At 37.9% G+C, this 25,244-nt stretch overlaps 2 long non-coding RNA genes across 7 annotated transcripts in view; both read left to right on the top strand.

Annotated features, from left to right (window-relative positions):
• LOC118972757 (uncharacterized) overlaps positions 1-25,244 on the top strand; it is a 133,382-nt gene that overhangs the window by 36,252 nt on the left and 71,886 nt on the right. For 3 of the 5 annotated variants that reach the window (XR_005061836.2, XR_012127683.1, XR_012127686.1), the window contains exon 1: positions 16,198-16,494. The exons of the other annotated variants lie outside the window; for them this stretch is intronic. This is a non-coding gene — a long non-coding RNA (uncharacterized lncRNA). Of the gene's footprint in view, positions 1-16,197; positions 16,495-25,244 lie in introns of those variants that run through there. 5 annotated transcript variants of the gene reach the window in all.
• LOC118972758 (uncharacterized) lies at positions 6,706-13,203 on the top strand. 2 transcript variants are annotated; one of them, XR_012123623.1, is made up of 3 exons: positions 6,706-7,395; positions 12,372-12,449; positions 12,930-13,203. It is a non-coding gene; the product is annotated as an uncharacterized lncRNA (long non-coding RNA). The 2 variants fall into 2 exon arrangements; XR_005061837.2 differs by having other exon boundaries at positions 12,855-13,203.

Here is a 25,244-nt window from a genome sequence, read left to right as displayed (position 1 = left end):
GAAAATGAAATCACTTTCCCAATTCTAAAAGAACTTTATAGCATGTTGAGAGTTGAGACTTTCTCAAAAGGCAACACCTCCCCTACTCCTTAGAAAATTTCTTCTCCAAAAACAAATGGACTCTAAACAGTCTTTCTGAACTTCAACTGCATGTTCACAGAGCACTTTTAAATTAGGTAAGAGAACAGAGCAGACAGTTTCAAACCTGAGCTTGGGAGAAGCACTGTATGTGCATTGTATGTCATATCGCATAGTGTAACGACAAATCTGTGGAAAGAAACTGGAAAATTTGCCAGTTAATCCAGTGCCTAGGCCTTCAAAAATAGTCAGTCAGAATAAATGCTCATTCCTCAGTTCTGGTGTCCTCTCTCTTCTCCTGGCCACCTAGGCAGGGGGTTCAGAAATATTTGTGTTAATGTTTACTTGTGAGCAGATAAAAATAGTAGAAATCATGAAGAAAAATTGCACAGGGGCAATATAATTGGGATAAAATATAACTTATATAGTGTTTAGCTGAGAATTTCCTAGAAATATATATAATTTGTTATAATTTAATTATATTAAATATATAATTTAATTATGTAATCAGCAATTCCTGTAAGTGAATATAATTATTATTTTGATTCTCAGGTGAAGTTCTTTAGGGGTCACCTGGGGGAAACTGTGTGGCAAGAAAGGTCATGACATGTGAAATCAGGAATCATATGCTAGACACTTTGTGTAGACATGGTACAGTTACACATTATGGAATCAGGAGGTGGTTCCTTTCCCATAAACAGCCAAAAGACCCCAGGAAAGACAGTTATTGTCTCTAGTGCTCAGTTGTCTTAGTTGTAGAGTGGGGATTTTCATGCCATTTAACTTGCTATACTGTATGATTCATTTTCTAAGATAACAGCATTTTCATGTGTGTAGTTTTATACCAGTGCAAATTGATTCTTCCTATTTTTCCTTTATTTTATAACTGACGTTTTTGTTCTTTTTTCTGATTACAAACAGATTTTAGGAAAATAGTTTCTTCAATCTCTTATGGTAATTGAAACATTTACATGCATTATCAATGAAATATTATTCAGCCTTTAAAAAGGACATCCTGCCCATTGCAACATTATGGATGAATCTGGAGTACATTATGCCAAGTGAAATAGGCCAGACACAGGCAAATGCTGCCCGATCTCATTGACATGCAGAACCTAAAATAGACAAACTAATGGAAACACTGAGTAGAATGGTGGTCACCAGCAGTTGGGGGATGAGGGAAATGGGAAGAATTTGCGTAAAGGGTACAAAGTTCCGGTTACACAAGGTAAGTTCTGAGATCTGATGTGCAGCATGGTGACTAGAGTTAACAATGCTGCATTGTATGCTTGCATATTTATAATTTGCTGAGAGGGTAAATCATAAGTGTTTTCATCATGAATAAGAAAAGGTAACTATGAGGTAAGAAATATAATTACTTGATTATATCATTTCACAATGTATACATATATCAATACATCAAGTTGTATACCTTAGATATATATATAGTTTTTGTCAATTACACCTTGATAAAGCTAAAGAAAAAAACAGCCTAACCAGTCTGCCAGCAAGCAGACAGACTCTTTAAAGAGCGTAGCTAGGGACACCTAGTGTTGTAACAACAGCTAGAGGAGCTTTTTTTTATTACTTCAGAAAAATGTAGGCAGCAACAAAAATTTAAAAAACAATTATATGCACCTGTGTTTAACTTGCATGATTCAAATCCATTCGTTTATCTATTTGGCAGTTTTGATGAGGGGCCTGCTAAAAGCTAGAATGTAAAGTTATTAAAGGAACAGACATGGCTCTTGCCCTTATAAAAGTTGCAGTGCAGTCTAAGGTTTATTCCAGTTTTCATTTGGGTTTCTAATTTGATCTGTTAGCTGCCTAACAAAGTATGTTTATGATTTTTCCCGAATCTATTTTTTTGTAATAATTATTTTTACAGATTATAAAATTGCATTGAAGACATAGAACACAGTTTGAATGATACAGATTAAAATTTATTGATAATTTTTTATGTACTGATATGTGGCCAGTTTTTGTCAATGTTCCATGTGTGCTTGAAAAGAGTATTTTCTGATCATTACGTGTGTAGGGTTGACTATGTTACATAGATTATGTTGTTCACTTATTCTTTATTGCTATTACATTGGCTTTCTTTATTCATTTTGTAGAAGGTGTGTTAAAATTCCCCCATTTGATGGTGGATTTGTTAACTTTTCCTTACAATTTTGTTAATTTTTATGCATATGTGTTATGAAGTTATGTTAAGAGCTACATATAAGTTTAGAATTTTTATATCGCTCCTGACTACGTGAACTAGTTGAGCTCTAGATGATTATAATGTTGGCTGACAGTATGACTACAATGTCACATGAGACCTGAGGCCAGGGGTGAGCTGCTTCCAGATACCTGAAACTGAAATGGAAACTTCCCTTGGAAATGGGGAGAAACAACTGTTTGCTGTTTTTAACAGCTTAGTTTTAGGGTAATTTGCTGCATGAGAATAGATAACCAACACAATCCTATTTTCCTGTTTTCTTTTTCTGAAACTCTAATTGGACAATTATTGGTCTTTTTTAATTTTATCCTCCATATTTCTTAACATCTCTCTCCCAACCCTTTGTCTCTTTGTGAAGTATTAAGCTTAATTTATTCAGATCTAGCTCTTAGTTCACCAATTCTTTCTTCAACTCATTCTCATCTGCTGTGTAAATAATCCAGTGAGTTTTTAAATGTGGCAATTATGTTTTCATTCCTGGAAGTCCTGTTTATTTCTTCTCACATATTTTTGCTTATTTTTGATAGCTTCTTACTCCTCCTATTTGGCTGCTCATTATTATTATTATTTTTTGGACTACTGAGGGGACTTGGATGAGGATGCTGGAAGTTCCAAAAAGCTTTATGTTTCTTTTTGACAAGAATCTGAAGGCACGTTAGTTGAATGTATTTGCTTGTGTGTTCCAGGGCCTCCCAGAGGTATAACTTAAAACTCTCATCTCCAGTCTTCCTGATGGGAAGCTGAGAATCTCAAAATTCTTAGGGAGACATTTTCTCTACTGAGCAAAGGCCTGAGACAGACAGGTTATGAATTACATTTATTCACCGTTTAGTCAGGGTTAAGTGCATGCTGATGGAGAGAGGTGGGAGGCAGAGTTGTTTTCACAGCCCCTGAGTCTCCAAGAAGACTGAGTTGGTTCTTCATCTAGGCAATTCCCACAGTTGGTTTCTGCAGGTACAGTAGAAGAAATGCCCTCTGGATCCTTTCTTTTTACTGGGCAAGCAAGGAATAGCTCTGACTCTTATCAAGAATGACCAAGCACTCCGTGGCAGCTGCCTGAGAACAAGAAATCCACCATTAAAAAAAAAAATTACAGTTAGTGGCTAATCATACTTTTATATTTTACTTCAAATGAAACATTGGAATCTAAATTAAAAAATTATGAATAGTTGCATCAATTATTTTTATTTTCAAGGCCTATAGGCTTCAAGAACTTTAGAAAGTAGTCTTGCTGACTGAAGGAAAATGAGAGAGTGGCTTTTGTTTAATGATTCTTAGGCTTTATAAAGGAGACCCAGAGATACCTATCAAGACCCTGGTATTGTAAACTAGTGCTTCTTAAACTACTGTGGTGAAGGATATATATTTTTTTCACCTATTTTCTTTCTTGTTCCTTCATGTTAATTAAATGTGTTACTTTTTTTCCCCTCATTCTCTTGGTTTGTAACTTACAGGGAACAAAATTCATCAGGTATTAACTTACTGTTTCTCTTTTTTTCCTCCCTAATATAAGCATTGAGAGCAATAAGTCTCCTCTAAGTACTGCATTGTCAGCAACCCAGACTGAGATGTGGACCCTCATGATTTTGTTCTTTATTCTGTTACATCTTAAATGCCTTCCCAACCAGAAGTTTATTTAAGAAGAATTTGCTCTGATGCAATAAGAAAAAGAGCTGAAAAAGAGGTACAACTAAAGGAAGGAAATGGCAGGAGACAAAATGATCAGTTGTCAATAATACAAAATTATGCCCAAGATAGCCAAATGAAAAATTCTTAGAATAAGTAAAAGTTTAGTTCAAGTAAATGGATACAAAATAGACACTGACAAAATGAAACGTTTCTTCTTCTAGACCAACACTTAGAAAATAAAAGGGTGTGGAAAACACCCATACATTCTAGCAACTATAAAAATCAATAAGACATCCTAAAATTAGCCTACCAATAAATATACAGAAAGTATATGAAAACTACAAAATTTTTCTGGGAGTTATAAAAGAAGACATGGAAATAAATAGACATGCTCATAAGTGAGGAGATTTAATGTAAAGATGGGTATCTTTTCAAATTAATTTATATATTTAGAGTAATATCAATCTGAATCTCAATGGAATTCTTTTGGAAAAATGTATCCAAATGATTCTGAAATTCATCTGAAGAAATAAATGGAAATAATTTTTCCTTCCTCTCCTCCTGGGAGAGTATGCATGCCCTGTGCCCATGGATGCTTTGTGAAACAGCATCTACTGGGGAAGAATATGGAAAGGGTTCTGAAAATGAGAAGGACAAAAATGGGTGGTGGTGGTCAGAGAATATGCCTCCCTTTTTTATATACTAAGAAATATTAGGCATTTTCATTTTTGAAGATCTAAAATGGTCAAATTTCCCATCTTAAACTCTTAAATTCTGACTCAGTTTTCCCAGGTCCCTCAGGCTCTCAGACAATCTCAGGGCCTCAGTCAAATTATGTCAAGGAAAATTTTCAAACCTTCAAGGAAAGTTTCAAATCTGTCTGAGCAAATTTTTCTATCTGCTAAGGATATATTTATTTTTGTATTATATCCTGTGGATATAATAATGATATACAGTGGTAATCATATTGCAATATACAAAATGTCAAATCAACACTTTATATGCCTTAAACTTACAGTAGGTTGTATGTCAATTATATCTCAATTTAAAAAAAGATACCTACCTTTTAGGGTTGTTGAGAGTATTAAATTAATTAATGTTGATAGAGTCCCTAGCACAGAGACAGGAATATTTTAAGTACTTGATTAATGTTAGCTGTTATCTTAAAAACAAGAGTTGAACAGGTATTTGTTTGTATGTATAGTTTACTTCTATGTCCAGGGTTTCTACATTCAGGGTTCTTGCATATACCTTCAGAGAAGTATTTTCTTGAGTTCTTGATTTTCTTGATTTCTCTTTTGATTCTTATACATAGAGGAGAGGTGTGCTTGTATATGATTGTTTTTATGGGTTTAGTTAACATTAAAGTTTTGTATTAGACTCTGTGGGCCCACTTTCTCTTCTCCTAATGGCTTGCATTCAGAGAGCCTTTAGTTACAAAGATCATCTCAGTTAACTTTGAGGGAGGTAAAGAAGATGTGTCCCCAAAAGGCAGTCCAGTGCCAGTGAGGTGCCTAAGGGGAGGGATGGCCCGAGGATCCGGAGGGCAGCTTCTGCAAGCAGACAGGGTGTCCTACAGAAATCTCAGTTTTTTTCTGGCCCCAAATAAGGCCCCAGACTGATTCAGTCAGTTTCTCTCCCCAGGCAGAAGCAAGCCCCAGTCCATGACAGTTTATCACTTGATTTGGAAATAGTTTTTGACTGTCAGACACAACTATGTCTGAAATCAAGATTAAGGCCTGTGAGTCTCAGGTAAACAAAATGGTAACAGATGCTGAAAATTCCCCTATCTACCTCAAAAGGCTACCCTGGAGTGACAGATTGTTTTCTCAGTTAGACTTATCTTTCCAGGTGTTTTGTGGGAACCTAAGGAGTCAGTGGCTATGAGTCACCTGGCTGTGGTACAATTAGAAATTCCTAAAACATGATATAGGAGTCCAGCATCTGAGACAGGGAAAAGGAAGGGAAGCAATCTTGTATAGCTTTTAATTCTCTCCCCACCCCTTGGTGGCCTAATTTTCTTTGTTTTACACAGGTTTTCTGATCTTTATTCTAGTCTTTCTCTCCTTTGTTGTTTCCCTCCCCACCCCCCAATTCCTAACTCTCTGAAGCCAAGGCAAGTCCTCCTTATTTAAGCTGAATGTATAAAAGATCAAAATCAGGAAATTGACTTTTTGTGTAAACATGGTTAAAAGAGGAAGAATATGGAAGAAGAGAAATGGAAAAGGTGGAGATGGGGAAAACAACGAGAAAGGAGGAGGGGAGAAGGGAAGGTAGGGAGGAAAAGGGACGCTGACCTGCGAGACCAAAGTCAGAAGAGAAGTCTGTGTTTAGTTAAAAGACTAACGAGGGACAGCCTTTGCTAGATTGTGCTTTCTATCTGCCCGTGCTAGAATTAAAGAAAACAAAGGCTATTTGCAACTGCTGTTTTGGGAAAAGGCAGTTGCTGCAATTCACTAACTTAATTTTAAGATGTTTAGACGTTGAAGATCTGCCAGAGCACAGCTTCCGTACATGTGACATCGCTCAGCAGCCTGGAGCCAGTGAGGAGCTCTGTGCTCGGCTCCACAGTGCTCTCCAGAGACTGGTCGGTTGGGGTGAGAACAGTGTTTCCACTGCTCATTCAGTCTCCTTGGCTTGCCTTCCTGAAGCACGGTAATACAATATCTAATTTAAAATGAAAATGAGCAGCTTAAATGCCCTTTTCTTTATAGAACTCCATTTCATTTACAGAAGTCCGATGTTCTGTTTAACTAGTAAATACCACTCTATCCGTTAGAGCCCACGAGCCAAAGAACCTGGACAAATAAAGTCCAGTTAGTTCTTAGCAGTGCTCAAGTAGCCGTCCTCCTGTTATTATTTTTACTTTGAGGACACCTAGTGGCAGTTTCCTGGTGGTGTTCTTCAAAGGTAACTGAAAGCCGCTTGAGGATAGAATAGCAGGGGCGGAGCCTCTTCTACTTAACACCTTCACTCTGCTATCAGGACTCGCCTTCAGCCTGAAGACACAACTGCTGCGTCCCTGGGGGACACACAAGCCCTTGCCAGATTCTGGAGCCAAATCCCAACTCCCACCTCTCAGCCACCAAACCAAGTTCCCTTGGCCTTGTTTCACACGTGCTTTTTAATGAGCTCATTGTAGAAGGGAGGTGAGGGTACTTAGTTCATAAGGTGGCTGCGAGGATTACGTGAAACTCAAGACAACTAGTGCCTAGTATCTCGGAGATACTGAACAGCTGGTAAGATCTTTCCTGACCACTCCCTTCAGCAACCCTGTACGTCGGACATGGCCCTTGCTGTAGCTGTTTTCCGGACGGAAGTGTTCACGGCTCCACAGAGCTCTGTCAGTGCCATTCAGACCCATCCCCATCTGAGTCCCAGGAGCTAAACGCATCTCGCAGCTGTGGTTCTCACTGGCTGACTCGCCCAGGATTTGTCTTACAACCCTGTTCTATTAAATCAAGGTAAATCACACAAAGTTGATTTGGCTGTTTTCTGTTAGTTATGATATTTAGCATAGTTCATAGAACATACTGTTCTAATAGTAAATTCCCTGACAGTTGTGGCTCAAAAAGAGATGACAGTCAGCTCTTTGCCAGGGAAATTACTGATGCCTGTATTTTTGCATTTGGATTACATTTAGACAAGATGGTTTGTGCAATCCTTATGGCATTTACTATAAAGTCCAGTTCAATGTGGCCTTCTAGGAGCCACACATCTAGTCTCCACCCACCTCTTTAGCTTCATTTTGAGCCCCTCTTGGCATTACTTATTATGTTCCTACTCATTAATTTTAAAATTCCTTCTGTGAACCAACTGAGCTCTTGTTTTTTTTTTTGCCTCATGATATTAGCACATGAATGGGCTTCTTTTTGGACCCTTCATTCTCCTACTCTTCATCTGGCTAACTCCTTCCTACTCATCTTTTGGGGTTCAGCATAAATATTGCTTTCCCGGAGAGTTCTTTTCTGACCCTAAATTAACTTTGGTCTCTTCCCTTTTTCTTTCTCCTTATACGACTTCCTAGCACCTGTCATCATTTCCAGCTATGTGTATTTGTTTATTGTCTGTGTCCCCACTAGAAATGTATCCTTAATGAAAATAGGGACATGTCTGTCTGTTTATTTATTTCCTGGACCTATCAAGATACCTGGTTCATGCAGGGCACTTATTATTGAATAAATGAAACCAAGCTTATTAATAGGAAACAAACCCTATCAATGAGAAAAGTCTGTGGGGCATTTCCACACACTACCATTTCCCTTGGCAAAGCTTTTGTTTGGTTCAGCAGCCGTGTGGGGAATGCTCGTGGCCTCAGAGATTATTTTTGGTTACTGATAGTTTCAAATGCACAAAAGTTGCTTCTTAAGAAACTTCCCTGAGAAGAATCTGTATCTTTCTACTATTCAGAAAATACTCCCCGCCCCCTTAAAACAGGCAATTTGATTAATGCCTCTTACACATCTTTTGTGCAAACTTAGAATAGCTCAAATTTCATTGAGACAAATTCCCACACAGTAGATTTTTCATAACATCAGTTTGTGGGTTGAGAACTAATCCAAAAATCCAGGTTGGTTCTTTAGTCAGTGATTAATATGCAATTTTATAGTCCTTACTCTTTACATGTGACTAAGGCTTACCTACTAGTGAACTACTATCAGAAGTATTAAGGCATTTCTAAAATTTGATATTCATAAGCACCAGTGCATTAATGAAGTTCATCAAGGATATGAATTTCTCCTTCTTTTAACATATCTGGCTGACACCTTGTCTTGGTAATTGCCAAGCTCACAGGTAACTAGAATTTCTAGAAGTACATATTGTTAGTTAACAGAGTATGGTTTTGAAATCAGTTTTACATTTCATATCCTGTTAATATTGCTTTTTTAAAATTAGAGATTACTATTCACTTAGCTTAATCATTTTCAATCTGACTTGTTTATGTTTGGTTAACCTTGCAGTGTGAAAAGAAATGCTTAGATCACTAGCATTTTCAGCTTATAGTTCTTCAAAAACTACCTAGACCTTAAGACTTGTACACATTATAATTAAAACATGAATCATTTTGTCTTACTTTTTGGCGTCCCAGAAAGCAGAGCCTGAAAGAAAGCCTTCTGTGCAAGCAGTTTGTTTGGAAGTGATTTCAAAAGTGAGAGAGCAGGAGAGTGAGACAGGGAAGGAGGAAATCCTATAGAAGGAGCCATTATTGACTTTACTGCTCTGATCAATGGGGGCCTAGACTCCTCTGAAATCTCTTGAGATCCTTAAAGATTCAGCTTAGGCAACCCTGCAGGTGATTCCTTCCAGCCTCCTTGAATTCCTAGATCACTCTGTATATGACCCTGTCTTATTTGAGGTTGACCTCAGGGGCTTTAGGGCACGTCTAGGCTGTCCAGCACAGTCAGTGAAGGTTTTGAGGCAGGAGGTAATAAGCAGCACAGGGCTTTTGGTGAGCTGGAGCTGTCCACTGCAGCTTGGCTCAAATCATAGGTGGTCCAAGGGGCCACGCTGCAGGGCACCCAAAACAGCTGCTAACTATCCACACCCCTGCGGACAGAGTATGTGACCAACCCCATGCGTTAGCTTGCAGAACAATATTTTATTGTTATTATTTTTTATTGATTATTATTGTTATTACTAGGAAATGGGAATAGGTGGGCATATGAGCCTGTAAGTCTTGTGCCCTGCCTAAGATGTAGTTGAACCTCAAATTGAAGTTTGTAGAACCCGAAATTGAAATTAACTGGATTCTTTCCTCTTGGGATTTTCTTCTTATTGCTGCCCTCACCCCAAGTTTGTGCTTGCATCCTCAAACATCAGATTTCAAGAAAACCTTCCCCAGATCCTTCTGGTCAGAAGTAATTTCTCCCTTTTTTTGAACTCTAGTAATCCCCGGCAGTACCTTTTGAATGGCATTTATCAGAATCTATTTTTTTAGATCTCTGGCTTTTCATTCCACTCTTAATTCTGTGCTGTTTCTGCTTTCCACATTGCCTTTATCCATTTTTTTAAAAACCTGGTTAGTTCTTAATTACTTTACCAGATAAACTTCTAACTCCACTCATCCCTTAAGATTTAGCTTAGGCAACCCTCCAGGTGACCTCTCCCTCCCTACCCCCGTCGTAATTACACTTCTGCATCACCTTGTGCATGACTCTGTTTTAACGTTTACTACACTTTACTGTACATTTAGATTTTTTACCACCTCCTCCACCATGATCCTCAAGGGAACATAGCCTGTTTATCATTAGCATTCATTGCCTCAACACAATAAATGTTCAATAAAATTAATGAGTTTTATTTCCGCTAGACATTAAACTCCTCAAAGTTAGAGATTATGTCTTATTCAACCCTGGATTTCACAGTCTAGCATAATGGCTTTCATAGTACATGCTTTAAAAATATTTGTCTAATGCTAAGGGAAAGTCCCTAAAATCTCCTTTTGTGTCTGTAAGAAAATGGGGCTATAAAAACATCTCTGACTCAAGCTGTTGGGCATCTACAGATTGCATTTCTATTTAAGAAACTCCAGCTATAAAAACATCAATGACTCAAGTTGCTATATCTGCAGACAGCATTACTTTTGTAAATTTTGAAATAAAATAGTGACTCAGGCTGTTTCAACAAGTGAGAAATGAGAAAACATATAGATAATGCACTAGATGAATCAAATTAAATTTAGAATGAGGAACCCAATTTTGAAAGTCCACCTCGTCATTGCCTGCCTAGGACTGCTCTTAAAGCGTGTAACAGTGACCAGAAAACAAAGGTATCTTGATATGTGTTTGGTTGACCTAAAAGAGTGACCTCACATATTGCAAAATGGAGGTTTTGAATTGATTACATCACAATGACTTTTGTAAAGCCTATTATGTTTTCACATAATCTTTATACTTATTTCCTTTCCATTTTCTATTTTTATAGCTCAGCTTTGGAGGCCTCTGAAATGCTCTTTTAATGCAAACGTATGTGACTATTAGTGGAAAAATGAGTTAGAAATCCTTAGGGTCAAACATTAAATTCTTCACGTAAAAATTATTCTCTTCAATTTTGGCCTATTCTCATAGTCTTTCCTTCCAAATTTGAATCTGTACTCCCACTTAAGTCTAACCTTTCGGTCCTTATAGTTGCACGTATTTGATTGACGTCTCCAGTTCTCTTAACGGGGGGTGGGGTGGGGGGTGCAGAGTGGGGGTGGCAACTTTATATTTTACAGCCACGTTGAAACTTATAAAGCAATCCCCAGGAGAAGTAACACATGAACTTCATTGCACATGAAACTGTAAATGACTGATAAGTCTATTTAATAGTGGAGGGTGGTTCTGATCCTAAGGCTATTAGTGGTCTGAGGATAGTGAAGGTAAATAATATTCCAGCCAAAGTAGTTAACAGCCAATAAATATTAAATAAATAAGGTGAGGGCTTCTCAAGAAAAAATTAGATTTATTTTTCTCTTGCAGCACCATGTGATGTATGGTGCTGCAAGAGAATTAGAACTCTGCTTTATTTTAATGCCAGTTTACTCGAACACAAACATGCATGTATATGTGTGTGTGTATATATACATATGCATATATGTATACACAATATATACAATTAATTACATGTAATTGTTATATATTAATATAATTATATACTAATTTTAGTATAACTAAATATATTAACTATATATAATTGTTATATATTAATATATGTAATATAATTAATTAAATATATATTATATTACTATATATTGTATATATATTACTATGTGTTATATAATTATATGTAACTTGGTATTTGGCTTTATATAACTTGGTATGCAATTATATGATTGATATGTACTATGTTTTATTAGTATATAATGATTGATACAGCTGACTATATATAAAATAATTGATATAGTTCATTAGTTATAAAATAATTGGTTATATAATTATATACATATCAATTAATATAAAATTATATAAATTATCAATAGAAAATTATATTATTAATTATATAATGATTATTATTACCTGATATGCTTCAGCCATTTTGAAAGAATGGCTTTTTAGACAGAGGTCTGGGTGGGGAGAAAGAGGGAATTTGGGGTGTGCACACATCCTGAGGAAGGCAAGCCTAGCTGCCCACCATGCTGAGGGCCTTTGGAGAGCTTAAAGCTACATGTGTGACAGTAAGTGTGTTTAAGATGTGACAGAATCCCAGTTACACCACTTAACCAGCTGTATGATTTGGGTGAATTGTTTAATTTCCCTGGGCCTTAATTTGTTTTCTCATTTGCAAGGTGTGAATTAAAATAGAACCATTATAGGACTGTTGTGTTAATTAACTGAAATTAATACCTGTAAAATGTTTAGGGCATAAGCACTCAGTAAATATTTGTTTCTGTCTTCCTCCTATTATTCCTCTTCCTCCTCTTTCCTCTTCTTTTCCTCCTCTTCCTTCTCTTGTTCCTTAGTTTCCTGGTGGGACGAAGATAAGAAATGTACTAGGAGATGTAAGACACGTCAGAAAACAAGGCAGAGAGATGTCAGAGGTAATTGCCGTGGGCCGTGGCCTTCCTCTCACACTTCTCTGCCCGCCCTGTCATCCATCCTCGGCCGTGACCTGGAGGTGGCTGCAGGGACCGCACAGTTCTCCCCTCTGACCCTCTCAGCCTCTGTAACCGCAGCGCCCTGGTAACCATTAGGGCTGTGGTGAGATGGTGGCAGCACTTCTCTTCATGCTGGGTCAGGAGGCGAGCGTGATCCCTCCAGAGGCACCTGCTTCTCTAGGCTGTCCTGCTGTGTCCTTACACAAGGGACTCCACCCTGGGTGTGAGCATCCCTGGGCTGGCCGCACTACAGGACATGTGTGTGGAGGGAGGGAGGAGCTTTACTCCCATTTCCTCACAAAATAACCATTTGCTCATGGTTTGTTGCCTGCCTCCCCTTCCTTCCAGTTCACGCGCCCTGATACTCAAACAGTCACAGCAGGTAAAGGCTGAGTGCTCACTGTGCGCCTGCTGCTCTTCTAGGTGCGTTGTGCATATTAGCACCTTTCAACCTTACCATCATCGCCCGTGAGGCTTATTACCCCAGTTTCACAAATATGACAACGACGGCACAGAGAAATAAAGCAGCAGAATCAAGATGAAATCAGGCCGTTGTGCCTCTTCGGGAGGCCCCCTACTCTACTCAGCTCCTCAGAGGTCCTCCTACCTGCCCTCAGGAGCTATCACCAGGCTTCTAATTCAGTCAGGCATGCCTTTTCCCTTGGTTCTTCACTTGGATAACCCCTGTTATTATTAGAAGTTAATTCAGGCAATAAACACCTATTTCACTCTGTTGCATTTGATCACTTTTTTCCTCTCCTTCACCAGACTGTTCGGTCTTATTTCCTATCCCAGCTAACGGCACAGTGCCTGGCACAAAAGACATGCTCTATGATGTCTGTGGGAGGAAAGGAAGAAGAGCATAGTGGGTTGTATTTCTTACAGGATATGAGTGTGTAGATATATCCAGCCATGTGTGCTGTCATGAAGTTCAAGATTTGCAATGAGCTAAAACACTTCACAGCTTCTCTTTATGGAGAAGAGGCTCAGAATTCCCCACATGGAAGGTTGCCCTTCTAAGGAGAAGAGGAACTCAGCAGTACTATGCTATGATTTCCAGTATTGTTTATGGTGTGATTTTTGATTGGTTAGCACTAGGTGGAGCCAAGGAGCCTTGCAGGGAAGCTGAAAATAAACAACGACTATAACCAACCCTCAGATTGTACTAAAAAAATTTTAAAGATTATTACTTTTTTAAGATTTGCAAACAGGGGCATCATTTGAGCCAGTTGTCAAATCACATGCATTTTCCAGTGCATTTTTGCTACACTGGTTATTTAATTTTTTAAATTAATTAATTAATTAATTTTGATGGAAAAGTCATACTTTATTTTTTCTAATTTCCCTTGGAGTCAGCTTTCAATATTTAGGTAAACACTCTATTTGGGAAGATCCCCAGATCTTTCCCCAACCCCTCAGTCCTGCTTTTTTACATGCAATAAGGTTGCAGACACCAAAGGTCTGGCATATTGTGAAAAAAAAAAAAGCCCTGGACAAGCAGTGGGAAGTCTTTTGTTTCCTCCCTTTCCCTCCACCTTCCCTCCTCTCCTTCTTTTAGCATTTTTGTAGGCCCCAAACAGTGAACACCAGCAATTCCAGTTGGCTCAGCCCAAAGGTTCTTGTGACCTTGGTTAAGTCACCTGTTCTCTTTGCTCAGTACTACTTTCATCTGTAAAATGGCAAGAATGAGTGTCAACTTGAAAGGCTATTTCTATTTTGGTTTTTCATAATTTTGGCCCCTAAATTCTCCTGTTCTGTGTCACTGACTGTGTCATTCTCCATGTCTTTGCCTAGCATGCATTTCTGACTTTTATTAGACATTTGTTAATTATGGAGTGCTAGGGACCTGAACTATGCCCCCTCCATTGTGCCCAGTTCACTGTTACTTTCCTGCAATAAGTTCTTTCCTGGAATAATTAACTCTGGACACAGAGTTACTGTTGAGCTTATTTAGTCCAATTAAATGAATACAGTAATAGAAATTCATTTTTCATTGTAGTTTTCTCCTTCATAATTCCTTTAGTGAGGCAGCTGATGTGGCCTCTAATTGTTTCTGTGGAATGTTGATCTCCTTGTAGAAAGAAATTTTACTCTGGACCTTTCAACCCTTCATGGTATGATTATTACATGGGAAAATTGAATTAAACTCAACTTTTCACAATCATTCATCCTGAGTGGGACATTAGGCCAAATCAGTTCTAATAGTTTTCCCAATTTCAGTGTTACAGCAAATAATAGATAGTTTTTTTCAAAATACGGTTTCTATGTGGTACTGTAGTTAATTGGTGAAAGCCAGATAATGATTCTCCAGTGGCTAACCTGGTAGGTTTTTGTAAATAAGAATAATATTATCTGCTAGTACAAAATTCTCCCAGTAAATTCCTTGACACAGAAAACATCTTAAGAAAATAATCTGATGATTAAATAGCTTAGAAAATATGGCATATTATGTATGAGGTTTCACAATAAATAGCATATAAAAGGCTCTGAGAAGGCTAGTAGGACCTATTTTTGTTTGACTTTTACCTATCATTCCCAAATTTCTATGAGTTTTTATTCTCATAATATTGTGCAGAGCTTGGGATCCATGCAACATATTCTTCATTTATTCTCTCTTACTGTTAAAATTTTCTCCAAGGCCAGAGTTTAAACTAACTTTCTGTACTAACCAGTATCAATGTTTAACCTCAGGACCAAGAAAAATACTCAGAATTTAACTACTCTTTGACTTTACTTTCCTAGTAATAAATAAAGGTGAAATTATAGTTGAAAATTTATTTTGAAATTGTAGTTTCTTCTATTTTGATGAAGATTTTCCATGTCCAAAATTCTTGACTGCTATCAGTGGACCAGGTAGGTTGGTTTTCTACTCTAAACATGATGGAGAAAGGCAAACAGTTTTGTAGCAAAACCATGATATAATTTATCCATGTTCCTCATTTCCCTGGTGTTAAAACTTTTTTCCTTATATCTAATTGAAATGGCTCCTATTTTCCTTTATCCCTCTGTCTGAGTTCAAATCCAGACTCCCTGTTGTGTGTCCTTTTGCAAGTTAACTAACCTCTCTGTGCCTCACTTTTACAAGGATATAAAAGTAAAAAGTATCTACATTATGTAAAAATATCTATGTTATGAGGTTGCTGTGAGGATCAGGGGAGTGAATGCACAAAGCACAAGGCACTTGGAACACCACCCAGCCAGCCTTCCACGGTGTGTGCCGTCATGGTTAAGGCTCATGATGCTGTATTTCAGTGGTGATGGAGAGTTGATCCATCAACCCTGCCCCAACACCCTCATCATCTAGACATAACATTTCAAGAGACAGGTAAATCTTAGACTCTGTATAATCAAGACAAAGATTTCCAGATCATATTTTATTATGTGATCAAAATTCTATTTTGCCTTCTGTTCTTTGTTTTTAAGATTAATTAATCACTCAGTTATTCATCCCATATTAATGTTAACTGAGTGGCTATTGTTTACTAGGCACTATGCTAATTGTTGTAGATACCGTGTTGCATACATTTTCTATGGTTCCTGTCCTTGTGGACCTCAGAATGAATGAGGGACAAGCAAAGAGCATGCTGGCACTAGGAGAGAAGTGAGGAGAGCAGACAGCAGCTACCCAGCTTGGGCAGGGAGCTCTTGGAAGTTTCCATGGAGGAAGTCACATTAAAGTTGAGATCTCAAAGGTTAATCACAGTTGTCCATTGGGTGAAATGACTGGGGAATAACTGATGTAATGGTGAGAGGCAGCAAGCCATGTTCAAAGAACTGAAAGAATTTCTGCACTGCCTGAGGACAGAAGGCAAGGCTGGGCAGGAGGTGTATGGTGAATGATAGGGCTAGGTGTCGTTTTTCCACATTAATTAGGGCTTTTGTGAACTGTAAGGCAGGGTGATAATCTGACCAGCTGTTATCTATTCATAGCCAAGCAAAAGATTCTCATCAGAAAAACTTCCAGATGGTAGGATGCACCTTTTTTAAGGTAACAATTTTTGATACGATTACTAACAGTGCTGCTGCCTATCATCTATAATGTTAACTTGTCACTTGGGGGCTGGCTTGGAAGCCAATGAATATAAACCAATAATCTTTACACTATAACTGGGGTTTAATAAAATCATTTAATAAAAAATCATTTGTTGGTTAGCTGAAAGTCTTTCTGGAACTGAAAGACAGTTTTGTCTAGAATCAGGAAATGGCAGCACACCTTGGTGCTCCTATTAGAAGAATTGATCAGAGAACTTTGAGCTCCTGGGTGCAGTAGTAGCCAGAGAGGCTTGGCCTCCAAAGATGATTTCCTTTGTTATTAACCTGAGACAGGAGTTGAAAATTGCTTTGGAGTCTGAGTGTTAGCCTATTTTTAAAACAAACATCCTATTTTAGTCATTTGCAGCATGTGGGCCTGCTCCACTTCCTTGTATTTTAACTGTTATGAAAGATCAGTTCAAAATGAAACTCAAGTTTCTCTTGACTGTGGTACAGGATCATGCTATTGGGAATATAGTCACAATGCAAGTGCTATTTTTCTCTCTTTTCCCACAACTGAATTGTAGATCCTCTTCTCCTTTATTAAGTTAATATTTTACTCTGAAATAGTCTTGCTATCAACAAACTTATTGCATTGCAGAAAATTCTACCATAGCACTATGTTCACTTTAAGTTGTGAGTCATTTCTTGTTATATCAAAAAACGGGACTCACATTTCCTGAATGTGTTCTGCAAACACCTGCTGATTACTACCAGCTCCTGAGGAATGACCCTCCATTCTACTGGTGCTGAGACCTCCTTTTCTCGGTGTCTCTTTTTTGGTTTGTTCTGCATTCTTTTTATCATGCAGTGGTTTTGGGAAAGATTTTACCCCATTTGGGTTTTTGAAAGGAAGAGTGTTTTTGTGATTCAATCTAAATTGTAAAGGCTCACCTCATTGCAACACTCCCAGTTTATTTCCATTAAACAAATCTTCTGGATGACATTGCCCTGAATACTATTAGAAATAACTCCTAAATTCATTCAGTAAATATTTAATGAGCACTTCCTATGTGCTGGACACTATTCTTGCACTCAGGAGAGATCTATAAATAAAACTGATGACAATACCTGTTTTCATATAGCTTATTTTCTGGATAGGGGAAAAGACTACACAATAAATATAATAAACCAAAAAGTTCTGCTTTAAAGGTCTGGAAAAACAAGTATGTACAAGTGTATGCAAGTATGTTCTAACACTTGAATGTACAATCTTTATACTCAGAACCTAAAGTATATGAAGCTCACAACATGACATAAAACATTTCCATCCCCAGAATCTGCATAGGAATGGGCTTCCATATGTGAATTGCCCTGATTGTCCTAAAATATCTTGGTTTGTCCAAATCAGAATCCAAACAAACTGCTTCTGATTTGGTTATTTCATGGAAATCCTTTAAAAGTCTGCTCTTATCTGGAATAGTGCCTTTCCCTCAGTCCCTTTTCCCAAAGTTTGGTTGAATTGTCAGTTGTCCTGTAGATTATTTCACTGTAGCAGATGCTGTCTTCGTGGACAGTGCTGAGCACCTCATATTATATCACTTCAGGAATCAAATAATGTCTGCTTGTCTCACTTTGAGTATATCAGTAAACTGAGATGGTGGAAGTGTATTATTCCTTGTGAACCTTATGCCTAATGGTTTATTGATGACCATTGCCTGAATCAGTTATTTCATTTGGGATTTTAAAGAGATGTTTTTCTTAATTCTATTATTTGAAGAAGAAAGTTCTAGGCAGAGGGATGCCCATAAAAAGACAGAGGTGAGGCCAAGTATAATATAAATGGGGTTCTAAAGTATGCTTAGCTTGTAAGGTGTGTTGGCAAACAGTGGGAGATAGATTTGGAAAGGTAGGCAGTTAGGGGGACACTGAGGGATTTTAAATGTGTCTGTCATCATGAATATATTTTTGGAATGATCACTCTGACACTATGGTGAAGCATTGACTGGAAATTGGTGAGAGTAGTTAGGAAAACGTTGCCATTGCCAAAGAGAGTGGGAAAGAGAAAGGTAAATACTTAAGACGATAGATTCAACCAGACAGAATAACTGATTAAATGGGGGTGGCGGGGGAGAGGAGTCCAGGGTCCTTTCCAACTGGGACAAATGGTTTGATAGTTGGTGTCCTTCATAAAGAATGGGAATGTGGCAAGAGTAGAACGTCTGATGAGGAAAATGAGCAAGTGTGGCTTTGGATGTCTGGAGGTGACTCTGGAACTCCTGGGTGATGGTGTTTGACTGGTGGTTGCCACTTGTGCAGGAATTCAGGAAGAAGGTTATGGATGGAGATAAAGATTTGGCAGTCATCAAAAGACAGTTAGGAGTTGAGACCAGATAGATAAAATCACTCAATAACGTGCGTAGAGAAGAGAAGACACCAATGAGAAAAGAAGAGGGCTAAGGCTATCTTCCTCAGCTATATAAACATTTAAAAGAAAAGAGAAGGAAATCTCAAAACTCAAAAGTGGCAATCAGATGTTAGTGAAAATGGAGATAAAGAACTCAAATGTAGGAAATGATAGGAACGTTTGTATGAGGTGTTGCACATAGATCAGACTTGTAAAGGGCTGAAAAATTCCCTGTGAATTTGTTAGAGACAGGCGATGATGTTGGTACGAGCAGTTCTGCTGGTGTGGGGAGGACAGGAGCCTGTCAAAGTGGGATGCAGCGTGAATGAGATGTGAGAATGGAGAAACAATGAATATTAACCACGAATAAAAAAGTCAGTGTTGAAGATTGAGAGAGAGGAGACAATCTAAAGCAGCACTGGCATCTGGGAAGGATTTTCTCTTCATTCTCTTTCCTTCCTTCCTTCCCTGGACAGGTAGGCAAGACTTTTTTTAAAAAAAAAATCACGTTAAAGACTTAAGGTTTTGTTCTAAAATTAATGGGGGGACCCTGAGGGGTTTTGAGTGTGTCCAGCGTCATGAGCATGTCTAGAATGCCCACTCTGTTAATACCATGAGACATAGACCGGCGATGGCTGACAGCAGTTAGGGCTCACGCCCTCCCTCCCTCTCCTCTGGTCCTTTTCTTTTCTTCCTTCCCCCTGCCCCCTTCCCCTCCTCTTCGTCCTTGTCTTCCTTCGTCTTCACCTGTCCTCCTTCTCTTCTCCTTCCTCTCTCCCTGCCTTTTCTTTCTCTTTCTCTCCCTTCCTCTGTATTAAACGACGATATTGCTGTGTTGATGCTGGGGGGGAATGAGCTGTTGTGATGGAAGCATTTGAGAAAGTTTTCTGAGGATGTAGGATTCAGAGCACAGGTGGGATCTGTTTCTCCTTTGTAAAATAAAGTCTAGCATGAATGCCACATCGTTATTGTGAAAACTGAGTAGAGATAAAATTATGGAAAAGGATTTTCCCACAGGAAACTCCTGTATGAAGTTAGTTATTGCTACCAGTGCCGCAGCAGCCTGCCGTTCTGCAGACAAACATTAAACTGGAGAGCTACTTTTCCTTTTATTTATATTTGAGAATATTTTCTTTCTAATACTCATGGGTTTGAGTTATAATAATTTTCAGGTTTTATGAAGTTTTGCATATGGGCAAAAAAGGAAATGGCTTCAAAAGGGAAAGAAATATTTTCCTTAATCCAATATGACTTCATCTGCTGCAGTTCCAGAGAATTTTATTTTAACGTCAGTTCACAAATGCTTTAATGGTGTTATGCTGAAGCAGTGGAGACAGCTTAATTAATTGGAATCTTTCATTACAGTCATGCTTTCTTTGCTAGGGAAGCAAGGAGCTTAGATTTTGGAGAATTCATTAAAATGTCAGTATGCATCAGTCAGAGAAATCATTTCAACAATCTTTTAATCTTAAAAATAGGGTGAAAAGAACCTTTACACTCATTTCTTTGTGCCAACAAGTAGGAGCCCAGTTGATCAATGTCATGAGTTAGAGCCCAGATTATATACACTAGCTGAAGAACTACTGGCTGATTCCATTTAATGCATAATTTTTCATCATCACTTGAAATTGAAAAGCCAAGCTGAAGTTAAAAAAAAGTACATAAGGGAAGAAGAGCTTTTGTTGGTTATTTGCTGATTTATCTTTTACAGGATAAAAGGCACAAGCAAACTACAGTCTCTATAGGAGATTTGACAGGCCTGGGATCCTCACCCGTGTTGAGCCTCAGAGGCAGCTCCTACATTTTCTTTGTGTGCTAGATCATCTTGAGGGCGTAAGGACAGAAATAGATCCTCTCCCCAGAAAAATGTTCATATTTACAAACACTTTTCATACCATTTTGGAAGTTTCCTGACACATTTCCTCCCCTGAAGTCCACAAATTTCAGGTAACAAACTGCTGGTTTATGTGCTCAGTTCCCAGAGACAGTTAAGTAAAGGAGAATTCAGCTTTTAATCTTGAATTTGAGCCCTGATATCACAGAAAGCTATATTAAACTTTTGTTTCAGAAGAGGGACTCTGAACCTCAAGGGATGGTGTGATCTGTACATTGGCTTTCACACTAGAATATATACACTCAGACCTAACTTTTCCTGGTCATTCAGAGAAAATAAAGCAGTCTTTTGATCCAAAATCAGTTTGATAAAAAAACTAATGAGAAAAAACACTTGCTAGGGAGTTGGATATTGGCATTAGAATGATGTTCAAGAAGCATGATATCCATGAATGTCCTTGTAGTTCCCAGTTGGAAATGACCTCTGGGATCCCCCACATGAAGAGCGACATGAAGGACTAGATGAGAGAAAAACTCTGTGTTTGTTTTCTGGCCTTTATTTCCTAAGTGCATGTTCTCTAATTCTTGAGTTTAGTTTCTAAATTTTGCTTCTAAATAGGTCCTGTCATTTAAATTCTTGATTTTATTCTTAAAATTCCTTTTTTTAAAAAAACATTCCATTTTTCATCTGGCATGGCACCATCTAAAGTTTGGCTCAGGGGAACTGGGGGTGAACCCATTCCTAAACACAGAAGTTCGGGAACGTTGTACTATTTTAAAGTAAATATATGTGGTCTTCTAAGAAGATACTCCTACTGGCAGCCAGTTTTCTTCCCCTCATATGTATGGTATTTGTAATTCACAAAAGACTTTCATATTAATGATCCATATTTTAAATAAGGGGAAGACATTACTATGTCAGACTCATGGGTAAGGGAGCAGAGGCTGACAAATTATTGAGCCATACAGTTGGTAAATGAAGGTTGGGATTCCTCCTTAGGCCTCCTGGTGTTTATTTGGGTGTGTTAAGTCCTCAAAAAATCTATTTTGTTTGTTTATACTTATATTTAAAAAATCCATTTTGTTCATTTGTACTTATGTTGGTAAACTGATTACTTCAAATATATAATTATTTAACAATATTATCATTGTGATTAAATATCACCTTGGATCTATTCCTGGCCATATTTCAGTCCTGTTAGTAGTTAACCACCCACCCTCTGGATGGATTTTAAGCCAGAACTAATCTGACTTCTGCTTCCGAATCAGTTTGTCTCATGAGGAAAGTAGTTCTTTTGTTTTTCATGATCTCTATGTGAATTACTGCTCTGTTTGATGTCACATTTCAGAAGAACAATTCATCCATGAAAGGTCATTTCACATCAGCCTTTCAAAAAAATAACCTTAATTTCGTATGAACTCATTGTATATAGTGTTGTAGTTATAATAAAAGCTCATTGTCAACAACACCAGAGAGAATGCCTCTTGCTTACACACTGTGTCATTTCTGTGTTCGTAGTGCCTCCCAGAGTGCATGGCACTGGGTGTCTGTTTAATTGAATATTTCAAAATGTCACAACATAGGTCTTGTGGAAGTAGAATTGGATTCAAGAAACCATTTCCCAAAGTTCCTAAATTTTACAGAAATGTTGGCCTCCATCAAGGAGAAAAGTCCTAAACTGGAAAAAATGTTAAAACTGCAGAACTCCAAAACTCACTTAATCCTAGTGTCGTGCCTGAAATAGGACTGGGAAAAAGTAAAAGAAACTCAACAAACACATAAATATGCTCTGCACTTGACTGGACTTCTCAGTGAGCATGCAAATCAAGGCCTCCCTTTTCCTATTTGTACATTTCTCTTCCAAATGTTGACTGATTGACTTTAGATTAGATATGCTTTTGTTGCTGTACTTAAAAAAAAAAAATACAACAAAAACCCTGTAATGCTGACAGCAGAAAATGCATGCCTCCTTGGTCTTAGCAGCTCAACAATACCTTTCTTTCAATTTTATTTGGATAGAGCTTCGTGCTTCTTCTCTATCATTAAGCCCTAGTTGCCCAATTACAGTGCTTTGGGACACTTAGAATTATGCCTGAGGTTTTTCAGCAAATTCAGCTTTAAAGCAAATGATCCCAGTAGTCAAAATTATTTACTGAACACAGTACACAGTTTCTTCTAGAAAAATTATTTAAGGCCTATTACACTTGCTGGATCCTTATATTACAAAATGCTTGGGTACTTAGTGAGGCAGTTGCCTCTTCTCATGAGGCCTTCTTTTCTGGCACCAAATGGTGAAAGGAGCATTATCTGTTTGGGTGGAACAGACTCATGCAGATGGTTTTAATCTGAAAGCAGTTTCCATTATTCTGGGCCATTTTGAAGAGGGATAATGAGTTGTTCTGTATCAGGGCATTATCTTTAAATACAGAGTTAAAAGTTTTTTTTCTTTAATACTCTCTTTATGTTTAAATATATATAGTCATGTAAGCTACAAGGGATTTGAATGTGTCCTAAATCATCATGCTATTTCAACATATTCCTTTCTAAATCTCTGGGCAGAAAACATTGTACATGATTGTCAACAAATAATAACCATTGAGGACTATGGGGCATTTTCTCATGTGTTAGTCTTGAATAGCTCTCAACTGGCTATTTCCAATTCCATTTTACAGAGAAGGAAATTGATGCTTTGGCTGGACAAATGACCCTTGTAAGGTCACAGTGCTGGTAAGGGGTGGGCGAGTGAGTGTTATATATAGGTTAATCTTTTGAGTTCTTGGACCCAATTCTAATGAGTGTGGGGGCGTATGGGGTGGGGGTCTCCCCACACACCGCTAAGCAATTCTTGTATACCAGCAGGGCATCTGAGTGTCCAACTCAGTTCTGACACTGTCCACCTGGAGATAGCATCAGGTTCCACAGGTTAAGGCGTCCGCTGTACAAGACTGTCCCCCAACTTCTCAGACTCCCGTTGCAAGGCCAGGTTGTTAACCTGTACTTCTAGCTGACTGGTTATAATCAGTTGTTCCCAAGACCTCCTCCTTGGGTTTGATTTTCATTTATTTGCTATAGTGGCTCACAGAATTTAGAGAATCATTTTGCTTATTAGATTCCTGGTTTATTACAAAAGGCTATAATCAAGAAACAGTCAGATGGGTAGGAATGCATAGGGCATGGTATGTAGGAAGGGGCTCAGAGCTCCCATGCCTCTCAGAGTGCACTTTCTTCCCAAATCTCCATGTATTCACCAGTCCAGAAATTCTGTGAACCCAGTCCTTTTGGGTTTTTATAGTGGCCGCGTTACATAGGATGATTGATTAAATTATTGCCCGCTGGTGTTTGATTCCACCTTCAGCCCCTCTCCCCTTCCAGGAAGTCAGAGGGATGGGACTCCAGGTTCCAAGCCTCTAATCACAGAGCTGGTTCCCTTGGCAACCAGCCTGGTCCATAGGTGGTAGCCAAAAATCACCTCATTAACAAAACAAAAGACCGCTTTCCCCCCCCTCCTCTTTTCACTTAGGAAATTCCAAGGATTTTAGGAGCTCTGTGCCAGAAAAGGGGGTGAAGACCAATATGTATTTCTTATTATAAATTGCAATATCAAAGTTTAAAAAATGAAAACAGTAAAACCATTTATAATAATTATGGAAGATAGAGACCAAAAAGGGGATTTTGAATATCTAAACAGAGATCTGTAAGATATTCTGACCTAAAGTTGAATATAATATATTTTAAAACTTGGGACATAATTTTAATGAAGTGTTTTAACAATATTGTAATAAATTATTTTTTAAATCACTCTCTATCCTTTATAGTAATTTGGGTTTCATATATCAGGTTTGTTTAAGTGGAGTCCACCCACATCATTTGGAACTATATTCATATAACACTTGAAATATAGGCCACCCTTCACCACGTGTAATCTAGGTTGCTCAGCGCTCTTGGTCTTTCTTGTTCATAGAGATTGTGGTGCGCTTTGTTGTAGTGAAACTATGTAATGATATTTACATCCAATATTACCTTTCGTAGTGACCTATAAAGTCCTTTTATGCCTTCCTCTGATCTATGTGAATTTATGGTTAAGCTATACACATCATTATGTACTTCAAATATAACATAAAAATATGATTGGCTTTTATCATCAACAGTTTCTCTTTTGGGGTATTTTTTCTAAGCCTGTATTATTTTTTTTAGTTTAGACTGTGAGAAAATCCAAAAGGATCAGAAGAATCACTTTAGAAGTTGGTGTCAATGATACCTGATTCACAAGATTAAACAAACCAAATCAACCAACTGAACAAATAACAAAAAATTCTCACAGGAAAATCTCAAGGAAAAACTTACTTTGGTGTATTTTCAGACTTGCCATGAACACAGTAGGCATTTGTTGAACTGAATTGAATAGACTATTCTTTGTGCCAAAGACATTTCTTTGTAGTAACCCTGATGCTGATTGTGACTTGTCAGTGCTGCAAGTTGTACTTTTTCTGGGAAACACATTCAGATAGCAATTAGTGTGTAGGAA

The sequence above is a fragment of the Manis javanica genome, chromosome 2 (assembly GCF_040802235.1).
Source record: "Manis javanica isolate MJ-LG chromosome 2, MJ_LKY, whole genome shotgun sequence".
In the NCBI taxonomy this organism is placed as follows: Eukaryota; Metazoa; Chordata; class Mammalia; order Pholidota; family Manidae; genus Manis; species Manis javanica.
Note: the sequence above shows the minus strand (reverse complement) of the source record. Positions and strands in the feature narration are given on the sequence as shown.